The 17,203-nt window shown below is 36.3% G+C and overlaps 1 protein-coding gene across 10 annotated transcripts in view; it reads left to right on the plus strand.

Annotated features, from left to right (window-relative positions):
- The first annotated feature begins 5,457 nt into the window (after window positions 1–5,457).
- Window positions 5,458–17,203, plus strand: part of LOC114143376 (C-myc promoter-binding protein-like) — a 71,927-nt gene continuing 60,181 nt past the window's right edge. For all 10 annotated transcript variants that reach the window (XM_028015325.1, XM_028015326.1, XM_028015329.1 and 7 more), the window contains exon 1: window positions 5,458–5,686. The gene's annotated coding sequence lies outside the window, so the exon portion shown is untranslated. The remainder of the gene's footprint in view (window positions 5,687–17,203) is intronic.

The following is a 17,203-nucleotide window of genomic DNA, read 5'->3' on the forward strand; positions in this document are numbered from 1 at the left end:
GACAGCGCTAAGAGGCTCCTCCTGTCTCTGAATGGTTGTTTCTAGTTGGCACTGGGAGAAGGCATAGACATTTTTCACAGATTATCATACTATGATGTCATGACATAGTGACCTTTTTAACAAATAGTAAAAAATAGAGACAAATGATTTATCCGCTTCTATCTGCTAAAAAATGGTTATATGAAGATACCTTTTGGTGCATCTGTGTTTATTTGGCATATTAGGCCTGAAAATATAAATATTTAGGTATTGCATTTCACAAAAACCTTATATGTGGAGTTTAATTTCATGTATTGGGCTGCAGAAGACAGCAGATGGCAGCAGTAATCTTTAGATTACAATGACTGCAGCAGCACAACAGATTTGTCTAAATATGCTCAGCTCTCCAATAAAACAGCCTTTGCAGAAAATTTCAGATTGTTTGTCTTGTGGAAACTGTGAAAATCCAGTCTCAGTTTTTTCTAACATCTAACCTTTGAGAACAAAACATATAGCACACATGTAATAGATTTATGACTGCACATATGTGTGAAAAGACTTTGCCAGCACTCCACCTCCACCCAGCTGCTTGAGCCAGCTTCATCACACACACAGCCCTCCAACACAAAATAAAACTCAGCTGCTGCATGAGAACCATCTCATAAATAGTCACAATAATTTTATTTAGCATTGATCAGGATGGGGCTTGAAGGCCATTTGGAAGGCGTTGTTAGTTTTTCGTTTATGGTTATTAATTTGAACAGCCCTGAGCAGTGAGTCACTCCCAAGATGCTGCGGTGTAGAACAAGATGGGAGGAAAAGTCTCCAACATCTTCAACAATCAGGCCACTTATTCCAAAAGTGTTATGGCAAAATAAGAGCAGATTTGTTCAGATTTAAAGCTTTCTAAAAGAAAAATATTTTTGGACTATGTCGTGACCAGAATTGGATAGCAACTAGTTACTTCATTACATTTCCTTGAGTAACCTTTCTGAAAAAATTTACTTTTAGAAATACTTTTATTACGACGTACTTTTTACTTCTACTTGAGTAATTTTACTATGAAGTATCTGTACTCTTACCTGAGTAAAATTTATTGATTTTCTTCCAGAAAAATCCAGACATGTTTGTCTTTCACTGAATGAAAAACAAACATGTTTTAACCAGAAATCCACCAGACACAGAAACATAGCTGCAGTTTTTGTTAAAGTTTCGTAAGTTTTTTATTGAAAAAAATCAATAAGAAATCAGGCAAATGTTCTTTTGGCTGATTTAGTTATTTTTTGTTACTTATATAAATTATTGTCATTTCAGTCCTTAAAATACCAATATTTCCACTTAACTTTATATTTTTGGTCTGTCTGATTATGTAATTTTTAAATGTTAAATGATAATTCTTATCAATTACTCAGTTCTCAAGTAAACATTTTACCAAATACTTTTTTTACTCTTATTTGAGTAATTTCTTGGACGGCCACTTTTTACTTGATAAAAATTATCTATTAAATAGAACTACTTACTTACTAATAAGTAAGTAGGAACTACTTCCTACTACTTACTAATAGGAAGTAGGAACTACTTCCTACTACTTACTAATAAGTAAGTAGTAGGAACTACTTACTTATTAGTAAGTAAGTAGTTCTACTCTTATTAAAATCTTTGGGTACTCCGCCCACCTCTTGTCGTCATCGTATGACTGTGAAAAAAAATGGAGGTCCTCTGGCTTCTCCCACTGCAAACCAAAACCAACCAATCGGAGCCAGGAGGCAGGTTTTAGTGTAGTCAATCAACCTTATCCACTCACTGCTAAATGTGCTATTGGTAGAGAAACAACTTATTGTTACAGGAAAGGCGGGGATGAGCATGGTTCATAAAGCATGACTGACAGACTCGCAGATATGCCTGCTGCAAATCCCTCCTAAACGAAGTATAAAGAGGAGCTGCATGAATACACGTTTAAGATTTTTGTGTAAAATAAATAAGAGCATGAATCTTTTTCATTTAATTTCACAATTATATGGTTATTTGTGCTGCTCTGTTAATAAAATATATTGAGGAATGTTAAATGGAACCGATTAAATTAGCATTTTTCTCATTTTTGTACTTCAACTTGGGTTTCTACTGCTTCTAAAAACAAACCAAATGCTTAAAAAAAAACTAAACACCCAGTCGGTTCTTGGCAGTAAGTTCATGTTTTGTGGTGTTTCAAAAACCTCCTGACTGTTAAGTTACAATCCAACCAGGACTACAACCCTTACCGAGAAGCCCTAGCCAATCCTAGCCCCGTTACCTAGCAACCCCAGCAAAGCCCACCCCGTTACCAAGCAACCGAAGCCAAATCCCAACACCTTTGGTCAGCTGGTTTTACAGCTGTATGCGCTGTATAATGGCTGTTGGAAAAGACAAGCGTTTTGTTGTTGACTTACCATCCAGAAACCACTTGCTGTTTTCTTGTAGGTTGCACAGGAGGCTTTTCTGTTTTTCAAAGATGTATGGTTGTATAATTTCACATTTATTTGCAGCCATTTTTGCGAGTGAGTGTAAACGTTGATTTGGGGGGCGTGGCCAGCAGCAACTTGTTTGGATTTAAAGTGACAAGATGCCCTACAACAGCTTAAAGATCAAACTAAAATCTCATTATCTCAGAAGGATTTTGTGCAAAATATGTGATGAACATGTTTTGTATCGCTCATATTCTAACCTGTTCAAGCAAACACAATAGGCCACCTTTAAAAGTGAAAAGCATCTAGGGTGTGACAACTTTTAGACTACATTGGGGAAACACTGGGGTTAGACTGTCCATTTGCTACTAATAAAAATCTTTTTATTAGATATTCCTACAAAACTTCATCCCTCTACACTTACTTATTGTTTGTCCTGCTTACTTCATGACCGCCAGATGGGACATTTTTACACGGTTGGTTAGTTGGTTACACGCAAGGTTCTGCTGTTAGAAGGGAGGCTCCAAAATGAAAAATGAAAAAACTTCTGTTTTCTGTCATGATGGTCTATGCCAAACATTGGGGTTCATTTACTTTGATGCAGAATGACAAGTGAGCATGAGAAAAAGCTGTCCTCACTGTCTGACGTTTTCCTCAGCACTGTCTGCCCTTGTAAGCCGCTCCTATTTTATTTATCTGCTCTGTCTGATGCACTTAGTCCAGAAGGAGCCTTGGAAATTGTGGCTGTGCTTTGAAACGGTCTGCATAAATGACACAATCCTGCAAACCTTTGACTGATTGGGTTGTTTATCCTCAAGAGACACGGAACAATCTGTCACTTTAAAAGAGGAAAATCAAGTTTAAGGGAAAGTATTACACAATCTGGGTTTACATCATTAATTAAACCCAGAATTAGGTCAGTTTCATTAACAAATAGGACTTGAGGTAATTTCATTGTCAGCATCAGGTAGATTATTTGAGCTCCCTCCTGCTGGGGAAAAAGTGTGTGTGTTTGTGTGTGTGCAGTCAGATGCTGGGGACATAAATTACTCAGCTTCATCACTTTACTTTGGTGACAAAAAATGTGAGTCACCACCTAATAAAATATTATATCTGTGAATTTCTCCTCATTTGCAACAGTACAGCAATTCTGAGTCTTGTTTGGACTAAAAGCGTTGTGAAAGCTTCCATTTGGGTTGCATGAATAATGATTAGAAATAGAAATGTAAAATAAAATAAATAAAACTTGGTGTTTTCTGAGTCTCTGGAAATGCCTTCTTCTTTGTCTTCAAGGAGCCAGACTTTATTGTATTTTTAAGTGGTAACAGACTTCATAACGTTTTCTTTTTTGCCTCAGCTCTTGATTCTAGCCATTTGAGAAAAAAACATTTTTTTCTAAAATTGTTTTTTAATCAGCATTTAGTTGTTTCAAACAACTAAATGCAGAGTTGTGAATTATTCTAATAAATTTCTAACAGTTTCTATGTAAAGTTAGTTTAAGTTTCCTTTAAAATATGTGAAAAATGTCCTTTTAGAAGCGATATATCCCAGGTAACAATATTAATCACAGAGATTATAGCTATTTTCTAAGTTAATGTGGATTTGCTTATCTAATGATTGTTTTGGCACAAAAGTGACTTCTTACTAAAAATATTATACTACTTTATTTCTCTGACGGATGATGTGTAATTTATAAAGGTAAATGTTTTACAGAACATTCAGCACACTAACAAGGATAAAATAAATATTTAAGAAGATATGTAAAAAAAGAATAATAAAAAAGCAAAATTAGTTGGTTATACGCAAGGTTCTGCTGTTAGAAGGGAGTTTTCCTTTCCACTGTTATCATGTGCATGCTCAGTATGAGGGATTGTGGTAAAGTCAGCGACTTGACAATCTACCATCTACTGTAGCTACACACATGTTAAGGAGGAGGGATTGCTGCAAAGTCACTGTCTAGATGCTTCCTAAAATCCATTGAAGTTTACTGTAATATTTTATTGCTGCTTAGAAACTGAAATGTATATAATTAATTTTGATCCCGGAAGAAGGATTCTATGAAAATAAAAACCTTTAATAATTCAGGAAGGGTTGTAATTATGCCTTCAATAACAAACATTTGGATATATAACTTGATACTGTGTCCAAATACATGCATTAAGGTTACAACTTTTCATTCAACTGGTGCAGATCATTGCTAAACTGGACATGATCCTCCACCAAAGCTGGACAGGTAACCGAGCTGAGATTATGCTGCAGCTGATGGATCACCAGATCAATAATTAAAAAAAATTATATCAAGTAGTTGCCTCAGAGATTTTTAATTTGTCTTTCTGATTCTGAAGGGAACAATAAATCTACTTGAGATTGACAAAATTCATTATGTTTATGATATAAATACTGAACACATCGTGTTCCTCCACAGGCTTTAAAAGTGGATGTTTACAGATTGAAAAAGAAAAACAACCTAAAGTACAATCAGAAGGAGATTGAATTTATGTTTTTGAGAGAGAATGTAATATTCTTGAATTGCATTTATGAGTTTGAAGCTGAATTACTGGAACAGCAGAACAGAGGATATATTTGGCAGAAAGCAAAGACATCAATCAGGAAAAAGAACCTTGAATTGGAAGTGTTGGGGTTTAAGTTGCTTTGCTGCATCAGGATCTGACCAGCTCACCTTCATTGATTACTGTGTATCAGTCGGTGGCTTAGAGAAATGGATCAATAACTGTTTGCATTTTTTCCCTTAATGAACAAAACAAGAAGTTCCCAGCAGAGTTTATTTGTAGACCAGAAGGATCCAGGTTTAAAAAGTAAAATGCTGAGAAGCTGGGGGTATAAGGCACCCCGAACACTCGCACATTATACTCGCCCCTGTGCCGGTGGGTAACTGGGATGTCCTCTGAAGTGATGTAAACATGAACGTGTGTGTGTGTGTGTGTGTGTGTGTGTGTGTGTGTGTGTGTGTGTGCGTGCGTGCGTGTGTGTGTGGGAGGGGGGGTGTGTGGGTGTGTGTGTGTGTGTGTGTCGGCGGACTCCCATCAAAACCAAGATGGCGGCCGAGCGCTCAGCCGGCTCGGCTCCGTGACTGACAGAGGAGGCAGCCGCTCTTACCGCGGGAGTAACGGAAAGACTCCGAGGGAAAGCAGAATAAAACCAACCGCGCGAGCAGCGCACCTTCACCCCGCAACAGCAATGCAGCTACTCCGGTAAACCACCGAGTGAAGTTCCGTGTGAGGACCGATTTGACGTTTCACAAGCGGGTAAGTAGGGAGTGATGAACCGTTACTGGGAGACTGTGGAGGGATTTACCGAACAGCTGCCGCCGCGGCTCAGGACTAACGCACGTTATGCTAGCGATGTCGGTTTGTTTAGACGTGTTCATTGTGCCACTGATTTTATCCTCATTATATAACCAAGCCCTCCTTTCTTACGTTTAGCCTGGAGCCGAACGTTAATCCACAGGTTGTTTGAATCGAATCAATTAGGAGAATCTAAATTTCAATAAATTTAGCAGACAAAACCACATCAAACCCGATGTCACCCGGTGTTAAACCCGCTAAGCGTGCAGATCAGAGCTAAAAATAACCCCAAATATTCCCTTACCCTTTCTACACTCCACAACCTGAACATCTCGTTATGTTTTTCATTAGCTTTCCCGTCAGAGAATATGTAATCTGGTGCAGAAGTTGCACTGATTGCATGTGTTGAGTGATTTGTTGCTAAGACTGTAAAGTATGTGAGTGGAAAACAATATTTTTAAAGCTCTCAACTGGTGTGGGCTAAAAGGAGCGATGCATTACAAGGGTGGAATTTATGCAAATTAAGCTTAGTAAATAGTAAGCATGTGAAAGTGGAAGATGTGTGTCATATTAGCGCTGCAGAACAGAAACTCATCAACTCCATCACTGAAGCAAATCTAGAGCAGCGGCGGTTCTGAGATGAATGGTGCCCTGGGTGGGCTGAGCTCTGCTGGCCCCCAAACACATTCACACTCTCTACAGATAAAGTTGCTCAAAATTTGATTAGAGGATCAAAATATAATCAAATCTGTATAAAATAATGCAGAATAAGAGAGAAATCCCCCTTTTTCCAGCCACAGTTTAAAACAGGAAGAATGTACTGTAACATAACTGACTAAAAAAGGAAGTAATACTATAATGCTATTGGCAAAATATGAACTAAATATACTAATTTTCTAACCCAAGGGGTTTTTCCAAAGTATTCAAACTCTGGGACTTTTTCACCGTTTCTCACTTTGCAGCTACTAACTTTATTGTATATTACTGTGTTTTTTGTCAAAACACTGTATGATTGTGACATAGAAGAAGAAAAACAAATATTTTTTTAATTATTTATATTCCAAAAGACCCACTGTCCTAGATGAGAGGACCTACAGAAAATATCCCATCTGTTTGATGTATCAGGTGTTACAGAAACAGCTTTTAGAGCTTTAGAGAGAGCAGAGGGTTTCCTTCCTTACTAATTTGCCTAATATTATTTTTCAATGTTTCACAGGCTGGAAAGCCCTTTCAGATCTCTTGTATCGTCAGAAAACAACCTGCAGCCGTTCAATTTAGACCTGATTTTTATCAACAGAGCAAAAAAACCTTAAATCTTACTCCAATTCAGCATTAAAATAAAAAGAAATTATTATTTTGCAAGCAGTTTAAGAAAGCCAGCGTTTGTGCTCTTAAAAACATAAAAATAAAGAAAAATGACTCATGGAACTGCAAATAAGCTATAAAATGTTTACAGATACTTTTTTTTCTTTGCATGTTGGTTTGTATACCCCAACTTTTGATGTCCGTTGGAATGGACATTCAGCTTTGAAAAAACTCCTGCAATTTAATGATGGAAAATAGTTTCAAAATAACTTCAAATATTATCACTGGAAATATTTAAAATTACAAGAGCAATTTTAATAGGCTACCATGAAGTTAAATTTATATTTTTAATGTAAAATAGACACGTACTCCTCCCCTTCTCTAGTTTCAGAGCAATGCTTGTCTGATGCCAAATTCCAATATTACTGGCACATGTTTTTTTTTTTTTAATGTTTGCATTTTTAAGACTTTATAGTTGGTGTTCAGGTATTAATCTTCCAATAAGACATAATTATCAAGTGATATTTTCAGGTTTCCTGTCAACTTTAAACATTTTTAAACTCAAAAACACAATGGGCCGCTGGATGAATGACTGCCCGAGCGCCCCGACCACGGGCTTAGACAGTTTTCTGGGGGAAACCTTCTTCATAATAAAAGTACTCAAAAAAAAGTTAAAATACAACGTAGTAAAAATACTCCTAAAAGAAATTTTCTTTTTCAAAAAAGATACTCAAGTAAATTTAATTGAGTAAATGTAACTAGTGACATTTACTAGTAGTTAAATGCAAGTGGTCAATATAAGACATACTGACCAATGTCTTACTGGTCATTGGTCAATAAGAAATTAGTCAGTAGCAAGAATCACTCAAATGGCAAAATCCCTGTTTTTTATTTGTTTAAACCCAGAAATATATCATGTCCATTCCAGTGGACGTCAGGTCTGAAGGGGTTAAAACCTCAAAAACGTAACCTTTACTTTATACATGCAAACCTTTTGTTTTTCAACTTTTAATCTCATTAGATTGGAAGATTGTGTTGCTTTTCTGTACATTGGTCAAGTCGTTGACCTTCTGTCGAACTGTTAATGTCCAGAGGGCAGAGGGTTGTCTTTTTATAATGCCAGAGAGAAAATAAAGGTCATACTGGAAATGAAGGAATGCTGTCTGACTGAAAAAGGCCAAATGGCGGGCAATGTCACTGCCTGACCTGGTTGTGCAGGATGTACAGCGGTGAGTGAAACATCAAAAAAAGCCGGCAAGACAGCTAGACTGTGTCTGCTCAGGTAATTGAAGCCTCAAGGTAACCCAGATTCTTTGATAAAACCTGCTGTCTGTCCGTCTCTGGTGGCTGGGATGGGTTTTAATTCCTTGGGCGCGCGGTGGCACGTTATTCCGCATCCTGAGTATTCACTGAACACAAACAAAGCGGAAAAACAAGCTGACTATACACAGTATCATTCTGCAGAACGGGGCAAAAGAACCTGTTTCTTTTTAAAATGATTCCAAGAAAAAACATGGAGGTTTGTTTAGGGATGCACCGATCCACCTTTTTGACCAATATTTGAAGTTTCGTATTGTCCGATACCAATTTGATACAGAAAAATAGAGCTGAGTTGACTTAAAACATTTAGTTTCTTTAAGTACAGACATAAATGTACTGAGTTACAAATTCATTTGGTAACTCTGCACCAGTACAGCACACTTAGCTTAGCTTCCCAAACCTGGTCAAACATGTAACATGTACAGTGCAACTTTAATTTGTTCAGTCAGTGCAATTAGGAGTAGAACAGCCAATGTAAATGAATAATAAAGAAACTGACAAAAACAATAGGTTGACTACCTTGGTAAAACTTAAAAAGAACCTTCTTTCATATGGTTCAGAAAGAGCATTATACTAAATATAATGTAAAATAAATAATAAAGCATGACATCACTCAGACTGCAAACCATAGAACAAGACTGAATAGATCCACTCTTATAGATTGGTCACATTGTCACAAATACCTGATCTGGATTTCTTTTCAATATTGGGACTGATACATCGGATTGGTGCATCTTTAGGTTTGTTTTGAACACTACGGCTGGGAGATTAATTGATTCCATCGTTTAATCAAATTTTTGGTTTTTGAAGATTTAATATTTGGAAAATGGGGATATTTCCACCAATGCTCTCCTTGGGTTTCCATAGTTCAGAGTGATGTCATCGCCTCCAGAGGCGCCGTCTGGTTTAACAAACGTGTTTTATATCTTCTGTTTATTTGGACTTTAATTCTGGTCAACTCTACAACGAAGTATTTCAGTGTTTTTGATAACTATACTTATAGTTAGACAAAAAGAATGTGTAGCCTGACCCTAATTCTCCGTCATAAAACTCCCAGAAGGAAGGATTGAAATAAAATCCACTTTTTGAAAATATTTTCAGTCATTTGTAATTTCTTTTTAGAAATTAAAGTGAAAATTTTTAAAAATAAAATTAGATCTGTTATGAAAAAATCTTAATTGCATGCATGGGTTTTATTTTTTGTAGGACAGAAGATGCGCTCTCGTATCAAACTTCCTCTTGTTTTCATTTGACGCATTCAGAATTGATGTGGAAAGCTCCTTCCTCTCTCAGCAGGTTGTCTCGTTATGAAACGACTGCGACACCATAAAGCGGTTCCCATGTGGAAGCAACAACAGCTTGTTCTAGCTGGTGTTAATTTTAGCTTAAAACAAAACACAAGGGTTATTAAAATTACTGAGAAATTTGGCTGAGGAAACTGGGTTGGATGCAGCTGGAGCTCAAAGAACTGCAGAGATTGAGCAACAGTTGAAGTGATTTGCATCCCAGTCTAGTGAGGATTGAAAATTTGTTTTCAACTTGCAGTTATTTTTATTTTGTTGTGTTTAGAAACCAGTTATTTATTTACCATGTCAACAGAAGTACTTTCTGGTCTGAAAATGATAGCTAAGTATAGTCATAATGTGCATAAATATCACATCTATTTGGGGATTTTTTTACTGCTATGACTGTACAACTTTAGTACTTAAAAAAACTATTCATTGCACTAGTCTGAAATAACATTTGATTTTTCTCTCATTCACTGTCATGTTAGAACATCTAGTAGGGCTGGAACGATTAATCAAATTAATCGATTATGGAAACTCAAAAGGCATAAAAAATTTATTATTTACTCAAATTTACATTTCAGACTAAAATCTCTTGGCTTTCATTGGACTACTGCATCGTAGTAGTCCAATGAAAATGATTGGACTACTACGATTAATCAGGACTGAAGCGATGAATCAGATTAGTTGTGATTAGTTGATTCTTTTTAAATAATTGTCAACTAATTTAGTAATCAATTAATGACTGCCATTTGCTGAAATAACAACACCCTCGGAACAATAAATAAGCCCCAACTGTACAAAAATTAAATACATTTTGCAGTCAAGATAAAAAAAACATCTAAATCTTTAAATATGTTCTAATTTCACAAGGTTAAAAAAAAATCTCCTACTAGCCATTTGCTATCTAATGATTAATTTGTTGATCAAAAAATAAGAGGTTAATCAGAATAATCAATAACTAAATTAATCATTACCTGTTACTGTAGGTGCACAGAATAATGCTGCCATCACCATGCTTAACAGTTGGTGCAGTATTTTCAAGTTTGGGAGCGTCGCTTTGACTCCTTCAAACTAGGGCTGCAACATTATGATTATTTTAGTAATTGATTATTCTGACAATCGATTAATTGAATAAAAAAACTAGCACTTGCTGCAGATTTTTCATTTAACCGCTTAACCACAGCCTTTTATATACAATACTAGAAATACATTAAATTATGTTAAACAAGCAATTCAATTCCTATAAATGGGATGGCAGCAGGTGCTTTAAATGAGAATTTAAACCAGGTGAAGCTAAAAACTATTCCACTTGTAGAGTTTTGGGTAGGATAAGCTTACAATCAAAATTTTTTTTAAATCTTAAATGCAAAATGTATATATTTTCTGTGCACTTTTGTCTTAATTACTGCTCAGAGTACGTTGTTGTTTTAAGCAAATAACTTATCTTTTTGAGTCTGTACTCTTCAGTAAACGAGTAATCGATTACTAACTTAGTTGAAGATTATTTTAATTACTGACTAATCATGATTAATCGTGATTAATCCAAAACATAACATTGGTTTATTTTAGATGAGGAAAAATGCTATTAAGAAAAGTTAAGCTAAGATTAATCAACAAGACAACAGACGGTTCAAGGTAATAGCTTGTAATGTACATATTGTAACGAAGGCTTGTTGAATTTGGCCTCGGATGCCCTGTTGGATGTTTTCCTCTGGGAAAATCATCGCTGTGACTTAATCAGACCCAAAGCTCTCAGCCCGTTCAAACAGTTCTGTTTATTTGTGTGAACGAAATCATTGTTTATACCGCAAGTTTGTTGCAACATGGCATCTCGTTTCCCCGAATACACGGAGAACGCCGCAGCTGCTCTGAGATCCTCGCAAATTTAAACTTCCCCGATCGATAACTCATTAGAAACACTAACAATGACTCTTTCTAAGTGTATCAACATGCTACAATCTAATTCTGTTTAAACAAATGGCTGTGGCCGCTATGTGAGGCTGGCAGGGAGACAACTCTGCAAACGACTGAATACAAACTGCAGTAATGATAATGGAGTCCTCTGTGGTGTAAGGCAAAGGACTTTTTCTGTATGGAGAGTGAAGAGTGCCAAATTCCAATAAATAAAGTAAAAAAAAAAAAGTAAAGTTAGCATAACAGACCTACTTCCCTCTCTCTTGCTATTTTTTCATTTTTATTAAAACTTTTTGCTGATTTGTGAAACGTGACACTGAGACTTTATCGAGCTGGAGTGTTGACAATTATTGGCAAAGTACTGCATCCGTTTTTATTTTATATATCATGCATACACTGCAAAAGCACAAAATATTGCCAAGTATTTTTGGTCTAGTCTCTAGAGCAAATGTCTCAGTACACTTGAAATAAGACAAAATTAACTTAGAAGCAACTTTTCCGTTAGATATAGCAGCTTGTTTAGAGTCAATAATTTCTTAATATTGATGAAAAAGTACTAGTTCTATTAGCAGATTATTTTTCTTATTACAACATATTGTTCCAATGTTACAAGTGAAATAATCTGCCAATGAAACCAGTACTTTTTATCATTAAGGAAGTATTCACTTAAAACCAGAGTTGGGCAGTAACTAGTTACATTTACTTGAGTATTTTTTAAAAAGTACTTTTAGGAATATTTTTGCTACGCTGTACTTTTTCCTTTTTCTTTAGTAATTTTATTATGAGGTATTTGAACTCTTGAGTAAAATTTCTGGATTTCTGGAAAGAAACCGATTTGGGAAAAACATTTTTTTGCCTGATTTTGTTAGTTTCTGTTACTTATATGAATTATTGTAATTTTTGTCCTTAAAATACCAAAATTTCCACTTAACTTTATATTTTGGTACATCTGATTTTAAATATTAAATGATTGACAATTTGGGTGCTGTGGTGGCGCAGAGGCAAAGCATGACCCACGTTGAGGCCTTAGTCCTTGTAGCGGTGGTCGTAGGTTCGATTCCCGGCCTGGCATCGTTTGCCGCATGTCTTCCCCCTCTCTGATTACCCTGTTTCCTGTCAAACTACTTTCAAATAAAGGCCACTAGAGCCAACAAAACCTTTAAAAAAAAAAAGATTGACAATTTGATCAGTTACTCAGTACTTGAGTAGACTTTTTACCAAATACTTTTTCTCTTGAGTATTTTCTTGGATGGATACTTTTTACTTTTACTTGAGTAAAAATATGTAAAAGTACTTCTACTCTTACTTGAGCAGAATGTTTGGGTATTCTAAACATCTTAAAACAAGCTCCTATATCTTGCTGAAAAGTTACTTATAAGCTAGCTTTGTGTTATTTTAAGTTTACTAAGATATTTGCACTAAAAAACAGACATATTTGGTTAGATTTTGTGTTCCTGCAGTGTACATTGAAGATTTAGCACGTCACGTTGACAACTTGGCAGCTAAAACCAATGGGAGTCATCAGTTTTTTTGGGATCTTGCTCGCGTGACGTCATGTTGCAAAGTGTCTATATTCAATTTATTTGTCTGCAGCTGGGAGTTTCTGCATTTCCTGATATTCTACCTTAAGTTTTTAAGGAGCAGAGTTGAAATGGAAATGATAACAGACATTTCTGCTGTCAACAGTAATGATTTGTCTTTTACTTTGGGTCATCTTGACCAAAAAAAGGCTGTGTTATAAAAGAGAAGCTGCCAAAGTACAAGTGAGAATCGGATGACATGTTTCTGGGGAATACTGTCCACAAACAGCAATTAGCTTAAAGAATAAAGAGTGTTGGAGAGAGGCAGGGTGTATTATTGTTTAGTGGGTGGCCTTTGCTTTTGAATTGTAAATCTAACTTTTGTTAAGTCCTAAAATCCTTTATTTTTCCCAAACAGCAAAGTCTATAATCTGTACACACAAACAGTGGGAATTAATCTAGTTCTGATTCTGGTGGAGGGCATTTTTCCCCTATTCTTTCTCATACTTCTTTACTATCTCTACATCAAGATGGAACATGCAGAGACTGTAATTAATGTCTTGTTTTAATTAACCTGCAGTAAAAATAGACTTTCTTGGCGTGTTTCAGATTCAGTTTTCCCCACTTGGAGGAAGGATTTATGAGTTTTATTGGATTCTTCAGTGATCAAGTCTGTATTCCTCTGCTGGTGTTTGTAAGCATGAAGCTTAATTCCCTGCTGTTAAATTCTAGTGATTCAGGGAAAAGAAAGATAAGGCAATGCTGGCAGCTAATTTCTGTATTTGCATAAATAACTGGCTCAATTGATGCTACAGTCCTGGTTTCTGGCAGCCGGGAGATTAAAAGATCAAGCTAGAGACCACGAGGCTGGACTGTGAGATCGAGTTTCATGGAGACTTTGTGTTTAATGTCCCCAGATCTCTGCATTTCCTCCAGGCTAATACTGGACAGACAACTGGGATGGGAAGACCTCCTGTTGCACTCAGCAGGAAGCTGCAATGTTGCAACTACTAATCCAAATTCACTCAAAATTCACAAATTTTGACTAGCAGTTTTCACCAATCGTCGCAGCTTTTTCACAAATCTGACCAATCACCTTAACGTTTTCGGTGTTTCTTTCCTTTCTGAGCAGCTAAACACTGCAACTCTGCTGAATTTTGACCAGTTCCCTCAACCCGCTTCTAATTTAACTTCTAATATCTCTTGAAAGCTGAATCTGCACTGTAAAATTTCAAAGATTAATCTCAAAATTTCTGAGTTTCTTTCTAGCAAATATTTGACCCTTTTAAACTTTTTAATTTTCTTGTTTTTTCTAGAACATTTCTGAGAATAATCTCAAAATTCTGCATTTTTCTACCAAATTTTTTACTTTATAAACTCAGAAATTCCTTGTTTTTTTCTAGAAGATTTCAGAGATTTTTTTGGTGGAAATTTACAGACATTACAGCTCTTAATTTAGAATAGAATTCAACTTTATTGTCATTGCACTGTCACAAGTACAAGCAACGAGATGTAGTTTGCATCTATCCAGAAGTGCTCTACGAGATATAAATATTTATTTACAGATGTAAAAGACTATGTATGTATGGACTATGTCTGAAGGAAAAGTCAGGAGGAATATTACAGAGTTGTGTAGTATGTTGGCTTCGTTTGGGCTTATTTTGTAGACCTGGTTGCTTATTTTGTTCCCCAGATCTGGCAACCCTTGTGCAGGATTGAATGAATGCAGCATGGACGTAATTATAGGTGGGATGAAGATAATCATGAGGAGCTGGATGAGTTTTTCTGCGTTGCTTTTTTTGGCCTGTCTCAAAAGACGTTTTCTATCCCTTTTAACTTTTTACCCTGAACTTAAATCTAATCCATTTCAGCATCTCTGGGTGTTGATTGAGCCCAAAATTACTTCTTCAAAAGGAAAAAGATCTGATTAAAAGTGATGTGTAAAGATTTGATGTTGCAGGAAGACAGAGGAACTGAAGGCCTGCCGCTCTCTGCTAACTAGAAGCAGATGTTGGACTTCCTACCGGCTCATGTTTATGTTCTTGAGCGCATTCCTTCACACCTCCACGTGTCTGCCCTGCTGCGGCTGTCTGGGTGCTGGATGTCTATTCAGCTGCGGCAGAGCGGGCCGGCTGGCCCGCAACAACCTCCATCCTTAGTCCCTTCGGTGGTTTTCATTGGCCTCTCTCTCTATGAAGCTGAGGCAGCTGGAAATCGTTTCCCCTGTCACTTTGGCTCAAACTAAAACTCTTGTGAACGTGGATCGAGGGCCTGAGGGTCTTGGACATCTTATCCCACTCCTCCCAGAACTCCAACTGGGAATATAAGTCAGAGAGTTTAGGCAGGGAAGCGTTGTCGTGGAGCCAAGGTTTAAAGTTTGAGTCTCCAATTAAAATCTTGTCAGACTGTTGCCAAATGTTCATATATCCTGAAGAAAAAAGAATAAACAGTCTGCACAGTTTTGTGGATTACAACATTTATTATTTGGCAATCCATGAATTGAAATTCATTCAGTGTGAAGGAATAGCTCATTGTTTCATCAGATACCTGCTTTTTATTAAGAAAAGAAGAAATCTGCTCGACTTCGATCTCTGGGCGTTCCCCTGGAGTTTCTGGTCAGTTGGCATTCAGAAAAGTGCAGTTAGCCAGAAAATTCAAATATTTGGCAGCAGATTTTAATTTGTGGACGTCAGACGCGATGTGAGTCACGGCTTTACATCATGCGGGCGCAGCTCCTTTAGAGGAACCCAATAATTATTTACATGTGTAGAATAAGGGAGATTATGCAGCACTCTACAGGAGAGTTTTAGGTTTAGTGCCCCAAATTTTTCCCATTAGTCACAACCTTCAATGCATTTTGTCAGGTTTTTAGACGATAAATCAACACAGACTGAGAAGTGAATGGAAAATGATGCATGGTTTTCAAACTGTGGTAATAAATGAAAATCTGAAAGTGTTGCATGCAGTTGCTCTTTTGTACTCTAATGCTGTTAAATAATTTCCTATGTAACCAAATGCATAAAAAAAAAGTGTCCTCAAGGAAACCAATGTTCTGGTCAGATGGCACAGATATCCAATTATTTCCATACAAAACACCATGTGTGGCAGGAAACTATCACTCTACATAACTCTGAACTCATGCAGGGTTTCCGTGCATCCTTCAAGTTGTCCTTAAATTAAATTGACATTAATCACAGGTCTTAAATATTTACACGACAAGATTATTTAATCGCATATTCTTGCATAGTTGCTTTTCTTGCGGGACTTTTTTGTTGAGCAAAAGTTTAAGTTCTTCTGTAATTGGAGAGTTGAGGCTACTGCTAACTAGCTGCTAATATATCCTTGGTAGCTAACTAGCTAGTCAGGGTATATTTTTTTATGCAGCAACAAAAGATGAACATTTTTCAACTTGTTGCGTTGCATGTCTGAGAATTTGTAACTTAAAAGATGATGTTTGTTCTTAAACTGACTGACTTTGAGCCGGTTTATAAAAACAAAATGGATAAATATTTGGTGACTATTATATGACATAACCTTCAGTTTATCTGAATACTTTTGAGAGACGCTAAATATCCTTTATTTGGATTTTGATGCAAATGGTGTCCTGTAGGAAGAAAAATCAGCAAGAAAACAGTTCATGAACAGTCTAGTATGATTTCAAGATGGCTTGATCATCTTTTTGTAGATTGTGCATGTTTCAAAGTCTGGGACATAATCATATTTATAGGGCTGCAGCTGACAATTATTTCATTAATTGATTGATTAATCGATAATTCTGACAATTAATTGGATTAAATAGTGGCACATTCTTCAGATTTTTATGTAACCACTTAACCCTTTTTTATACTGTTGCTGCATTTGTATCATGTATTTCTATTCATCTAGTAAATCTGATCCAGCTGAAGCTAAAACTGCTGGTTTAGGAGTTTAGACTAAAACATATTTACAGACAGTCGTTTTTATCTTAAATGCAAATGTTTTTAAGCTTTGGCTTAATTACTGCTCCGACTATGTTGTTCTTCCAGCAAATGGCCTTCTCTGTGAGCCTGTATACTCCAGTTAACGATAATCGATAACTACATTAGTTGACGATTACTTCAATAATTGATTTGTCACGATTGGTTCCTACA

The sequence above is a fragment of the Xiphophorus couchianus genome, chromosome 4, assembly GCF_001444195.1.
Source record: "Xiphophorus couchianus chromosome 4, X_couchianus-1.0, whole genome shotgun sequence".
Lineage (NCBI taxonomy): Eukaryota > Metazoa > Chordata > Actinopteri > Cyprinodontiformes > Poeciliidae > Xiphophorus > Xiphophorus couchianus.